Source organism: Meles meles, chromosome 2 (genome assembly GCF_922984935.1).
Source record: "Meles meles chromosome 2, mMelMel3.1 paternal haplotype, whole genome shotgun sequence".
Lineage (NCBI taxonomy): Eukaryota > Metazoa > Chordata > Mammalia > Carnivora > Mustelidae > Meles > Meles meles.
In genome coordinates this window covers 85,453,194-85,468,258 of record NC_060067.1, presented here as the reverse complement: position 1 = coordinate 85,468,258, position 15,065 = coordinate 85,453,194, and positions in this window count along the sequence as shown.

The window sequence follows — 15,065 nt, the reverse complement described above, 5'->3', positions numbered from 1 at the left end:
CGTTAAAACACAGATTGCTAGGCCTCATCCTGAGTTTCTGATTCAGTTTGTCTGGGGGAAGCCCCAGATTTTGCATTTCTACAAGCTCTCAGGTGATGCTGCTGCTGGGCCAGGAACCGTATTTTAAGAACCATAGGTTTATATGATGCTATATAATCACTGATTCTACCAAGTAGTGAAATAAGGAACACCACTGTTTCTTTGTAATTTTTTTTCCTTTCTCTGTACAATGGCCATTCAATACTCCATACAATTTTCTCCTTATAGCTTTCTACTTGTTATGTGTACAATACGAGTATTCTAGATGTTTGTTGACATTCACGTTTGATCTCTTGTAATCTCTCTCCTAGATTGCAGACCCTTACAGCCCACAGATATTTTATAGACTCACTTGTAGGTTTGTGTAGACTTGGCCAATGAGACATGATCCTGGAAGGTTTTAAAGGCAGAAAAGAAAAGACGCAGGTACTAGAAGATGACAGATGTTGTGTTTTGCCCTCAGTCTGGGGAAGAGGTTTTTTGTTTTGTTTTGTTTTGTTTTTGTGGGTTTTGGGATTATTTGTTTGTTTGTTTTTTTAACATATATTTTGGAGCTGGGAATAGCCTGCTCTATTTGTGGTGGCTTCCTTGTGATCCTAGTACTTCCAAAGGCACTGAAGGCACAGCCTTCCTACCTTTTGCTCCCCCGGATCCCTAAGGTAGATATGCTGCTACTAATTTCATTTTAAATTTATTCCTACTAGAATAGATAGGCGGCTGCTACTTTACTGAGCAAAATGAGAGTGACACTGTGGAAGGTACTATATCTAGGGGAAAGATGCAAGGGTAAGAGAGACAGTTCTGATTTGACTTCTTTATGCCTTCCCAAGATAACAGGGATTATAGAGTAATGAGACTTCACTAGTTTTTCTCTCCACAAAAGAAAGGTCAGACTTATCTCTGCAATGGAATTGCTTTGTAAATAAAATAGATCCTTGAAGAACTGTTTAGATTACTCCAGAATTGAAGGTTGACATTACCTGAGTATTTTGGGAACTAAAAGCTACATTTACTATTCTTGTGTATATGAAATGTACCTTTTCAAGTTATTGGGGGGAAAAAAAAACACAAGTATTTGCAGTGTAACAATACTTTCAGTTGAAAATTTTAAAAACAAAAACAAAAAAGCAAAAAGCAAGACCCTTCTTTTGTTAAACTGGCTGGGGAAATGCTCAATATTCTTTCCCATCTTAGGGTTTCCTCACATGTCAGCATACCAAAAATCTCTGAAAATTTTTTCAGTACCTATGCTAGAGCATTGACCCAACGTAGATCACCAGAGAATCCTTCTTTCATATAATACGAGCATTACTCAGAAATATTGTTCAACAAAGCCCCCTGTGGAAAAATTTAGCCTTAAAGAAAATATATTGCTAGGGGCGCCTGGGTGGCTCAGTGGGTTAAGCCGCTGCCTTCGGCTCAGGTCATGATCTCAGGGTCCTGGGATTGAGTCCCGCATCGGGTTCTCTGCTCGGCAGGGAGCCTGCTTCCCTCTCTCTCTCTGCCTGCCTTTCTATCTACTTGTGATCTCTCTCTGTCAAATAAATAAAATCTTAAAAAAAAAAAAAAAAAAAGAAAATATATTGCTAGTGTTAGGGAGGATGGAGCAATAAAGGAAGGTCCCTAATCTAATCAAAAGGAAGTCTTAAGACATATTGATTGAGATTCTTAGTAACTAAGATGTGATAATTACGTGAAAACTATCAGAGCTCCGTTCTATTTATTAACACATCCTAATAAGTAATAGGGAGTTTTAGTAAAAATCTTTAAAATTTTAGCATCTATCTCTTCAGGTTGCTCTCAGGATAAGGTATTAGAATATCTACAAAATCCTCTGTGCCAATTTCATAATCAGAAGTATGAGACTGAAACTGGATTCTATCCCACAGTGAAATGAGGGGGAAGGGCTTCAAAGTAAAATAATCAGCATTTTCCATGGAAAGAAAATCAGGAGTTTAATACCTGAGACAAAGTAAGGAAAAAAGAAATATAGTCAAAAAGCAGATTAAAAAGCAAATCCAAGGCTTTTATATGAATGGGGCGGGGCGGGGGGGATCTGGATATCCCAACAAATCCTCCTTATGCCTCTACTTTTAGTGCCATCTGGATTCTCCATGGTTTCACCTCACCCCTTCTTCTCATCAATATTTTCCCTGGTGGAATTTTACCCCAAATTTAATAGCTATCAGTAGTGATTTGGAACAAAGAGAATATATGATTGTAGGATTTCTATATGCAACTCAGAATGATCTTTTAACTCTTTATCTTAAATTAAGATATAATTTCAACAAAATCTCAAAAGTCAAAACTCATAATAGAAGTCCTTAAATATTAAATAAATCTAAGTTTTAATTAACTCCATTTCTCATATTCCATCATTGTTTCATTTTTTTGTCTAGATTCCAGACACTGCAAATAAATTTACAACTCAATCTTGCAGACACTTTGCCGACAGTTAAAGTACAAAACAGAACAACCAAAGGGCTCCTGGGTGGCTCAGTGGGTTGAGTCTGGCTTTGGCTCCAGTTATGATCCTGGGGTCCTGGATTGAGTTCTGCAACAGTAGGGAGTCTGCTTCTCCCTCTCTCTCTGCCACTCTCCCTGCTTGTTCTCTCCCACTCTCTCTCTCACAAATAGTAAATCTTTTTTTTTTTTTTAAAGATTTTATTTATTTATTTGACAGAGAGAGATCACAAGTAGATAGAGAGGCAGGCAGAGAGAGAGAGAGGGAAGCAGGCTTCCTGCTGAGCAGAGAGCCCGATGCGGGACTCGATCCCAGGACCCTGAGATCATGACCTGAGCCGAAGGCAGCGGCTTAACCCACTGAGCCACCCAGGCGCCCCTCTCTCTCACAAATAAATAAATAAAATCTTAAACACACACACACACACACACACACACCAATCAAAAGAAATCCAAAAACACTTCATGAAAGATCTGATTGACATTCCATGACAAACTGTGTATTAAAAGAGAGTCTTTTTAATACAGAGAATTTAAGGGTCCAAAACAAAGAGAATTGGGTAGTATCCAAGTGACTGGATACTAGCACAACAGTTATATTACCATTCCTTAAAAATAAGAAACTTCCTTTTGAGATTTGTTTCTCCTTGGGGCTAATTAAATTTGGAGACTATAATCAAAAGGCGGGAAAACATGTTTTTTTAAAGAAATGGTTGGTCAGTTCATCTCTACTGAGACTCATGTAAGTACAAAATTAATACCGTAAGTTAGAAAAGACAAAGTAGGTATTAGAGGTAATGACAGATTTAGGCAGCAATGTCAAGATCAAAGTCAAGATCAAGATCATCTCTTCAGTTAATGTCAGTGAGTACTCATTAGATACCTACTAAGAATAGCTCTGTGCATTGCTCAAGCCCATAAAGAAAGTGTTTAGAAATACCTTATGCTCCTTTGTTTACACTTTTGCATATTTTTCCCCAATGCTGATCACTAAGGATCTACGTTACACAGTCTCTGCCCCACCACCAAAAACTCTTCCATCATAGAACTCTTTCTGTGTAAAATGCCCCAGAAACATCCTATCCCTAGCTCTAAATATTCTGCCCATTGTTATTCTCTCTGTCCTTCAGCCCTTCATTTAATAAACATAGGCTCAGAACAAAATATGTCAGATGCTAATTAAATAATTACTAAAAATAAAAATAGCAATAGTTGGGTGTCTGGGTGATGCAAGTCAGTTAAGCATCTGACTCCTGGTTTTGGCTCAGGTGGTGATCTCAGGGTGTTGATATTAAACCCTGAGTGGGGCTCCACCATGCTCAGTGGGGATTCTGCTTGGGATTGTCTCTCCTTCTCCCTGCCCCTCCATCTATGTGCTCTCTCTCTCTCAAATAAATAAATAAGTCATTTTATAAAAAAGCAATAGCAAAGAGACAATCCCTGCTGTCATTAAGACAGAGAAGTTAGAAAGGCACTATAAAAAGTGTGATAAGTACTTAGCAAAGAAGTATCATATGTTGGCAGGAAAGTGAGTGCCGTCAAGGAAATGTTTCCTGAGGAAATGTTTCCAGGCCTACCTCTTGAAAAAGATATTATTTAAAAGAAGAAAGAACAGGGCAAAACACAACCAGATATGCAGAGAATTTTATAGGAGCCTAGTGTAAGCAGAAGCTAAGATCAGGTGGCTTCTGCTCTTGCTCCCCCACCAGTCCACTGCCGCCACAGCCTCATCCCCATGGAGGAAGTGACTAGACACAGAATATGGAGCCCTGCCATCACACTCTCCATGTCTAACATGGCTTGCCAGTTGCCACTGTAGAAGAAAAATGGCCTCAGACTCATTCCTATGTTGAAAGTGTCACATAGGCGGTATCCAAGTAATGTAAATTGATCCCTTCAAATCTGAAATCCAGGAAATAAAGAAAGGATTGGGAATCAATGCCACATTCCTAGTGGGCTACACTGTCCAATGTTTGCCACATGTAGCTACTGACAATTGGACTATGGCTACTCTGAAATAAAAAATGTCCTAAGGGGAAATCATGTGCCAGATTTCAAAGACTTGGTACATAATAAAGAATATATGATATTTTATAAATTGATTTCATAGTGGTTACATATTAATTATTAAATATATAACCAATACACAATATATAATCAGTCAATACATATTACATGGTAATATTTGCTTATACTGGGTTAAATAAAATATCATTAATATTAATTTCACCTTTTTAAAAACTTTTTTTAAAATGCAGCTACTAGAAAACTTGTAACTGTATATGTGGCTTCCATTGGAGAGCACTGCCATAGAGCCATTCCAGCACAATAGGAATAAATGAAGGGTTAAGATAGAAATAAAAAGGTACAGAGCATAATGGGTGACTGATATGGGGGGAAAAATCAGTGGCCAAAGTCTTACCTTTTAGACATTGACTAATGAAAACAGGATTAGAGAAATTAGTATATTTAACCTTAACAGTGTTAGAGGAGAGTGGACTCTGGGCCTGGTTGCAGAGAACTTGATGTACTTGGTTTACTGAGGAGGGCCCCAGAAGTTGAAGTTTTGTTAAGATGTAAAAGCTGATCAGACCTCAAGTGTTGATTGTCAGCTGTGATTCAGGCCTTATCCAGGGGAGGGACACAGGATATTTTTTTTTTTTCTCTTGAAAATAAGGTTTCCTGTGCTATAAATTAAAACAAAAATATTGCCTTCCTTTCAGGTAACCTTTGAATAATTTCCTTCAGAAAAGCATATATTAATTTCTGTACAAGATAAAATCCTGAATATGAGTCTAAACCCTATAGAAATACAAAATTTTAAAATGACAAAATAGGGGCGCCTGTGTGGCTCAGTGGGTTAACGCCTCTGCCTTCGGCTCAGGTCATGATCCCGGGGTTCTGGGATCAAGCCCCGCATCGGGCTCTCTGCTCTGTGGACAGCCTGCTTCCTCCTCTCTCTCTCTGCCTACTTGTGATCTCTGTCTGTCAAATAAATAAATAAATAATCTTAAAAAAAAAAATTAAAAAAAATAAAATGACAAAATAGATGTCACTAGAAGATAAATGTGGCCCAATCAGAATATTAAAGATGAAACTGAGCCTGTCTCAGTAATTTGCATGGTGAATTTTTCTTCTGAGAAAAAATTCCATAGTCAGAACAAGTGTGTTTTAGAAAATGAAATATCACAAATTCCTTTGTTCTTCGTCATAATCAGGAATCCAGAAATGTGTCTAATTGTTCATGCAGATATATTTCAATTATAATATTTCAACAATAGTAAAATCAAGTAATGTCTTTTTGACATCTGATTCACCCTGCCACAACATTCTACTGAAAAAAACAAAAGTTGGAAATGATCAAATAATTTGCAAGGTTAACTATACAGGCAGAGATGGATAAAACAAACAAACAAAATCTTGGGGCGCCTGAGTGGCTCAGTCAGTAATCATCCGACTCTATTTTGGCTCAGGTCATGATCTCAGGGTCCTAAAATCCAGCCTGGCATTGGGCTCCTTGCTCAGCACTGGGTCCACTTGAGATTCTCCTTCTCCTTCCGCCCCTCCTCATGCTCTTGCAGGCTCACATGTGCTCTAAATAAATAGAATCTTTTAAAAAAATCTCGGGGGAAGTAAGATGAGGTACATGTTCCTTCTGGATTCTGAGCAACAGCAATCAGTATGGCAATAAGGAATATGCTTCTAGATGAGTGGATTAGTAGATTGGAGTGTTGACAGGATTTTGAGGGTGTGGAAGGTTATTTTGAGACTAATAGCTTAAGCAACAAGAAATTGGATTTTTTTAAAAGATTTTTTTTCTTTCTTTCTTCTTTGAGAGAGAGAGAGAGCACAAGAGAGTGGCAGAGGGAGAGAGGGAAAGGGAGAAGCAGGCCCCCTGCTCAGCGGGATGTGGGGCTAGACCCCAGGACCCTGAGCCAAAGGTGGACATTTAATAAACTGAGCCTCCCAAGTGCCCCAAGAAATCGGATTTTGAAAAATTCTGTCTGGAATTAAGGCATTCTCATTCAGTTGAATCCCATACACTTTCCCAAATGACAGAAAAAAAATAGAACAGAGTTAAAAAGAAAGATTCACTTAGAATCTTGAAATAATACAAGGATATTGTAATATTAGTTCTTTTAGATCCAATAGTTATTTATGATTAACAGATTAGTTTAACTGATTTTCATTATATGTTCATCAGAAAATACAACCCTAATAATTTTTGTCTTGTTGTATTTATTGGAATTGTTTTTTGTCAATAATGATCATCAATTTATAAATATTAAGCAGATACATAAATACAAAGCATATCCTACACCTGCAAAATGTGCTATGTGATACATTTTACTCTATCTGTACTTTAATCAATTTCCTTTTTGATTTTGTTGACAACTTGATCTGTCAAACTAATTAATATTATTGCTATTACTAATATTATTAATAATAGTAATATTAGTATTATTAGTATTCAATAAATTTAATAATAAATTATATAAGTATATTTAATATTAATATATTAAATTTATATAATTTCTTAATGGTTAATTATACTCCTTCTACGCTATTTTTTATCCAAAAGATGTAATAATAAAGCTACCTTAATTTGAATATGCCATAATCAAATGGTTTTCTTCATTTTAGAATTTTCTCAACTTAAAATTTGTTTTTTAAAGATTTTTTATTTATTTATTTGACACAGGGAAAGAGATCACAAGTAGGCAGAGAGGCAGGCAGAGAGAGGGGGAAGCAGGCTCCCTGTGCAGCAGAGAGCTCAATGTGGGGCTCAATCCCAGGACCCTGAGATCATGACCTGAGCTGAAGGCAGAAGCTTAACCCACTGAGCCACCCAGGTGCCCCAAATTTGGTTTTTTAAATTTAATATGAAATCTGCCTTTTAATTTGAAATTAATTTATATGTTTTTTCTTCTTAGTATTTGAAGTAATTTGAATTTTTCCTGCCTCTCATAATTAGTAGAGTCTATTTAATACTACTAGATTCTATTTTAAAAAGATTCAAATCACTTTCTTCATTGTCAAATTTACTAAACTTGGTGAGTTCATCTTTAGCCTACTACCTCATATTTGATCTAGGTTTTGTAATATATTTTATGCTTTCAAGATTTTTTCACTAATATTTATAAAATGATTTATCCAATGTTATCAATACAAAATGTAAAAACTGTATTTTCCAGGGGTGACTGGGTGACTCAGTGGGTCACCCCACTGCCTTCAGCTCAGGTCATGATCTCAGGGTCCTGGAATCGAGACCAGCATCTGGCTCTCTGCTCAGCAGGGAGCCTGCTTACCCCCCATCCTGCCTGTCTGCCTCTCTGCCTAATTGTGCTCTCTCTCTCTGTGTCAAATAAATAAATAAATAAATCTTTAAAAAATAAATCTGTCTGTCAAGTAAATAAATAAAATCTTAAATATATATATATATATTTTTCCACTATAACTGGTACAAAGTAAATATTTAGCCTTTGCTTTCCCCACTTTTCTGTCTCTCCTTTATGGTTTTTGTTTCTTTAACCTTTTAAGCATCTTTTTTGTTGTTTTTTATATTTTGTATTATTTTACTGTCATTCATCAATGTCATCCTCTTTCTTGCTAGAGGATAATATTTTTTACTAACTAGTGATGGCAAACTTTTTCTAATATAACTTGCTACTTTGTACTTTAACTCTTGTTTGGAATTATCATTTTTTAAGCAGTGACTCAAAGTGTTACGTGAACAGTATATTTTCTTAAATGTTATATATCTAAAAATTGTTTTCTCATATTTTTTCATATGTGTGTATCTTCACGGAAAGGCATATAATGAGTTTATTTTTCTACCTTAAAATTATGTTGACAGATAATGCTCTATTCTCATTAGTGATTTATTATTAAGGATATCATTTTATAACTTTTATAAATATTATATTGCTTTACTTTGAATTCTTGTATAAATAATTTCCTGTAATGAAAGTAATTTTCTAGGACCTCTCTTAACATCATCTTCATTCACTTTATTTGCTTGTAGATATTGACTTCTCTAAATCTTCCATCTCATTTTTTATTTTTCACATTTGGTAAGGGTCCTTCTAACTACATTGTTATAATTTTTTTATACATTTGTCCTGCATTTTTGGGAAATTATTACTATTTGTAGGTTGGAAATCTGTGGCTTGCCTCCAAGGCCTGCTTTCTCCTTGTTTCTTTGATTTATATAAACTGAATTCTTGGAGCGCTTCTCCACATCTATTCTCCCTAACCGATTTTGTTTTTAGGTAGTGTCAAATCTGCTTTTCACCACTCTAGTAGAGCTTTAATTCTGTGCATTCATTTTTCATGTCATTGTTTTCCCCTGTTCCCTATGCATGTTTTCATCTCAACTCAGACCACTCTTATTACTGTACATAGTGTCTTTATGGAAAAACAAACTTGCTCTAAAAACTATTTGGTTCATAAACTAATCTCTGGGGCTTTCTCTCTTTGCTCATATGCTTTATTTTCCTACTCCAGATTATATTGTTTTTCTGTTTACTAATTTTTCACAGTGATTTAACCTTTTGCTGTCACTTTGGTGTTTTCAGCCTCCTCTAAATTCTCCATATTCAGTGTGAGGATGAGGACAAGGGAAGTGAAGATAATATTTTAATCTTAATTTTCTACTGTGTGCCTAAGTATTGGCAAATGGCTCCTCCCCAGACTTGAAGCAAACTGTTGTATTGGACAGGCTCCAATTCACAGCTGGTAGTCAACAAACATCAAACCACCTTGTACATCAGTTCTCATTCAAAATCGCTGAGCATTTGATAAAAGACCCCAACCTGGCAAGATCTAAGTTCATAAAACCAAAAAAAGTAGTTAGAGGAAATTTACATGATTGAAAGTTGACTAGGATAGAGCATTATTAAGCTAGATAGACCAACAAGCATTTTTTCTTTGCATATCAGAAAAGTCAGTGTGACACTGCCCCAGAGAGTGTTACAAAACCTTATTAATTATCCAAAAAAAAAGGTAACATAGTTGGTTAGTTATGGCACCTGAGCAGCAAAATAATAAGATAAGTGGATAAATATATGTATATATTTCTTTCAGAATCTAAACGATGCCCTCTTTGCCTTTTCTACTTAAGTTATATTAAGATCCTTTTCTCACAGAAATTTTTTCCACTTCTCCATAATAAAGTTGGATATTGTACATGTAAAACCATATAAATTAGAAACTATTTTAAATGAGAAAGTGGATATCAGGTATCTATTTCTCAGAAACAGAATTTTTAAAAAATAAGACATGCAAGGGGAAAAAAGAGAGAATTTAGAAAGGTAACAAAAAATCCAAACCCTGTACTTTAATTTCAACCTGATAAAAAGGGATATCATATGTTAATAGTCCAGGCTGATAAACAAAAGACTTAGAAAGGGAAAATAACTACATTTTTCATGTGTTCTTTTGCTCAATTATTTTTGGACACTGATGTTGATGTGTTATCTTTATCTTCAGGCTGGCCTAATCTTCAAACCCTCAGTTCTCTGTTTAATATTTCCTATTCATGGTTCACATGAAAAGCAGCCATAGGGGAAAAGAACATGTTTCCATCATCTAGCTGTTGTTCTGTGCTGATGTATAAAAACTGAAAATGTCTTGAATTTCATAAGCTAAGATAATCATGTAGGGCTCATGATAAAGCATTGTTTTAACTACTAAGTCACAAAATTAATAAATGTTTGCTAATCAATATCAAAAATAATTTCACTCCAAACATACACATTTTAACTGTATAATAAACAGATCTTAGACTATCTTATCTGTTTTAAAGTGAAATGTTTGCAGATGGGATGATTCAACTTGAAAGTATTTGAAGTATAAATGACTAAAGACATAAAGATTAAAAGACGGTCAGTTAATGGTATGTTATAATTGAGTTTCTATTGGCTATGCATAGAGCAGATAATTCACTCCAGACTAAGTAGTACTTAGATAAAGTGAAAACAACTTTCACTTCAGTGTGAGCAACATAAATTCTTTTTGCCTTCTTGCCTCTAAGTGAAGCTATTTTGGATCACCTGCCATTTTGGGAAATGATAGTTTTACTCTATCACACAAGATTATCAAACACAACACCTTATATGTATAATCTCTACATAGATAAGTTTTTCTTAAAATTGAAGTTTGCCAGTCCAAGGTAGAGTAAGTATTGAAAAAGAAGCTCTCCACACTATCAGGTCATTTGCCTACTAACCTTATGTAATTTTCTTCCATTCAACCAGTACTCACTATTGTACTGTTGAGGCCTAAAGTAATCATTGTTGGTATAGCGACATATACAGTTAACCAGACATGCACACAGCTTCAACAATGCAACCATAAAAACAATAAAACTTTAACTCTTTAAAGTACTTGTTAGGTTAAAAATATAAAATAATAAAGTTTTTTTGATACAGTAAGGAATAACTTCCCTATTCATCTATACAAAAACTCATTGCCAGTGAATTTCTGAAACTAATGTAGTCCATGGGATGTTGATGAATTAGTATTTTAGAGATAGGAGGGTGGTGGGAACTCAAATTAAGATATCTATTCTCTGACTCACCAGCACAGCTCCAGACTGTATGCTTTCAACATATAAATCTATATTAACCTAGTTTCCTTGGTGAGATCATGGTGGACTGTCTCAAGTCTGTAATCTATTATGATAATTCAGATAGACATTATAACACTCCATTGTCATCTGACATCATCCCCTGTTTGGCTAAAGGACACAAATAAATCTTACTTTAAAAATAAAGAAAGGAGAGAGAGAATTTTTTCAAGATTAAAAAAAAAGTTTTAGTGTAAAATTCATTTTTAAGTGTTTCTTAAACATGTTTCATTTCTTGATGTATAATGATGCCTTTAATTTTCCTTTCCTGACACACATTCCAAATTCAGAGTAAGTAATTACTGAAAAAAAAAGTAGTGAGATTAAAAGTCTACAAACAATAGCAAAATGGACTATCTTAATGAAATTTGGAAATAAGAACGAACCCAGACGCCAAGGAGCATAAGGTAAATCTAATGAAGACCCAAGGAAAATCAGGCAGCAGCTCATGGGAAATGCAAAACTAGCCTGCCTCTCTTCTATTATCCTTGTTTAATCTTCCTCAGAATTAGGTCCCTAGGGTAATTTCAAGTACGTATTCTAAAGTTAATTGCCCTTTATTTTTTTAGACTTAATGATTGGAGGGTAGTAAGAAAAATAGAACATTAAAAATGCGTAGAAAGTATTCAAATTACCCACAATTAAAGGTTGTTTTCATGTAGACTTAATGGTTTTAGTAAAACCACATTGAAATGACTAAGGTAATCTATTGAACTCAATTTTACTTCCAGGGCCATTATCCACTACAGAGATAACATCAGAGTCATTGTGTATGCTTCATTTTATGGAACGTTCTAAATTAATGCTTAATTTTATCCACGTTAATAATGCAAAGCTAGAGAAAGTCTTGGAGAGTGTAATGTACACTATAAATACCAAAATGTCAATTCAACGAATAAATAATTTAATTGCATGATATACAGTAACATCATAGAGCAAGTTTAATAGCTTGAGAGAATTTGCTGACCTAAAATGATGAACACCAACTTCAACATTTCTGAATATTTCCTCTCCACAAAAACAATTCAAATTAGGATTATCACTAAATTATTTGAAAATAAATTAATTTAGAAACATGTGTGAGGCAAGTTAGATAAGATCACTTATTGTAGTGTATTAGAAGAATGCAAACAAGTCTAGATGAGAGTCAATTACTGAATTCTAAAATAGTTTAAGGGCCCTAAAGGCTCATCTTCCTCTTGGAAATAAAGATTTGGAATAGATGATTTTTAAGGTCCTTTCTAGTATTAAAAATGTTCAGATATTAAAGGAAAATTCCCATGCCCCACCTATCAGATTACAAAACTCCTGTCAAGTGTTTGGAGAAAATTTTAGGAAATAAATCTCACATGCTGCTTATAAAAAAATAAATTTGTAAGAGGAATTTCTTAATATCTAACATACAAATAGTATATGTATATTATATGTTAAATGTATGACATTTTATGTGTACATAATTATTATAAATACATAAATGAATAATTAAGACAGTGTTAGGTTAAATAAATCAATTTATTTATTAAAACTAATTTCTCTGGAAGAGTAGAATTTATTGTATTAATAATGAGAATAAATTTCTCATCATTTAAAAGCATTTTCATAGTTATCTACCAATCTGTGACTCAGTTTCCTTGTCGATAAAACATGTATCACTATACCTGGTATAAAAGAACCTGTAAGGTGCCTGGCAAACTTGGGTCTCTATAAAGACAGCAATTTTGCGGGGCGGGGGGGACTGGGGGACAGACCTTAAAATTATTAACCAGTTAGGTATCATCCATTCTTTTCTTTATTTTTATTCTTTTCTTTTATCTTTAAAGAAAGATATTTCTCATTCCTTTCTTCAAAGTATGACTATTTTAACAATTTACCACCAACACAGACCAGTTCAGCTTAACCTGCCATTGAACATCTGGCTTCTGGGGCACCTGGGTGGCTCAGTGGGTTAAAGCCTCTGCCTTCGGCTCAGGTCATGATCTCAGGGTCCTGGGATCGAGCCCCGCATCAGGCTCTCTGCTGACCAGGGAGCCTGCTTCTTCCTCTCTCTCTGCCTGCCTCTCTACTTATGATCTCTGTCTGTCAAATAAATAAATAAAATATTTAAAAAAAAAAAAAAAGAACATCTGGCTTCTGATCTCACAGGTCAGCCCACATGACAGTAAGTTTCTGTTTTTGGGTGACCAGTGTCTGAACCTTACTGGCTGTTAAGTATTTAAATATTTTGAATATCATCCATTCTTATTCAATACTAGTATAATTAACTTTTATTACCTTGGGGTAGAAAATTAGTTTATGGTAAGGTTAAAAATAAAGAAAATAGGGGCAACTGAGTGGCTCAGTGGGTTAAGCCTCTGCCTTGGGCTCAGATCATGATCTCAGGATCCTGGGATCTAGCCCAGCATTGAGCTCTCTGCTCAGCAGGGAGCCTGCTTTCCCCTCTCTCTCAGCCTGTCTCTCTGCCTGCTTGTGATCTCTCTCTCTCTCTGTCAAATAAATAAATAAATAAAATCTTTTAAAATAAATAAATAAATAATAAAGAAAATAATAAACCATGCAAATAAATAAAAATTTCTGCAAGTCTATGAAAACACCCATATATTAAAAGGAATTCAATTGGGGTGCCAAATAAATAAAGCATAGACATCACGTATGGGAATGACTCTCCCCTTGCCAAAGACCAGTGGACTGAAGGGATACCCTCCCCTCTCCGTCTGCAAACCACAAAGCAGTCCCCTCTAAGAAAAAGAGAGGAGGGGGCTCATGAGACATGAAGCCCTTTAGGGAGAAGGAGAAAGGAAAAGTGGGATGCAAATGTAGTGGAAAAATACAGCTTGGAACAAATAACTATTTTTGTTGTTGTTATTAACCATTTCTCTCAGAAATATAAACTTTTTATCAAAATTCAAATTTACATATAAGTTGCAAAAAATGACAAAATGAAGTTATATAACCTTTATCTTAATTCACCTATGACTAATAGTTTCCCTCATTTGCTTCTTCATTCTCTCCTTATCTACTTATCTATACATGTCCACATATTATGTTATGTGTGTTTACGTGCATGTGTACATACAGGAACAATTTTTTTCTGAGCCATTTAAGAGTGATTTCCATATATCATTGTCTTTTGCTTCTAAGTATTTCAAAGTGTTTTTCCTAAAATAAGAGTAGTCTCTTTCTCCCATAGCCACAATGCCAAACTGTATTTATTTTTTTCAATTTAAATTTTACCTAAAACCCATATAATACTTCTTAGGCATAACCTGAAACTTGGTTTCATCAATTATTGACTGTATAATCTTATATAAATGACAACTCTCTGTGCCTCAGTTTGCCCATGTGTAAAATTAGGATAATAATATCATAGATAATATTTTGGCTTTGAGTGGTACCTAAAAAGGAGTATTACAGAAATGTTGCTAAGTACAATTTAAATTTTAAGAATAAATACAGTTTTTATTGTGATTGCAATTAATAGTTATTTGGAGTTGCCCATGATTTCCTTCACCTGAATATCGAATTACAAAGCTACTTTCTACTCTCAAACTCCATCTCAGAAAGCATTACTGGGGAAAATACCCAAAATCCAGTGTTCCAGGGCTGTTTCCACTCACTATGCTTCTTCCTGTAAATTGTGAGTTTTTTAATACTTTCTTGTGGCATTAACCTCCATGTTTTTATAATGGCATTCAATGAATCACATGTCCCTTTTTAAGTAACTTTGGCAGAAAACTACTTGAATTTGCTAAATATGGGGACATCTGAGAGGCTCAGCCACATAAGCATCTGCCTTCAGCTCAGGTCATGATCTCTGGGCCCTGGGACTGAGCCCCACATTGGGCTCCTGCTCAGCAAGGAGACTGCTTCTCCCTCTCCCTTTGCTGCTCCCCCTTACTTGTGCTCTTTCTAATAAATAAAATCTTTAAAAAATGAA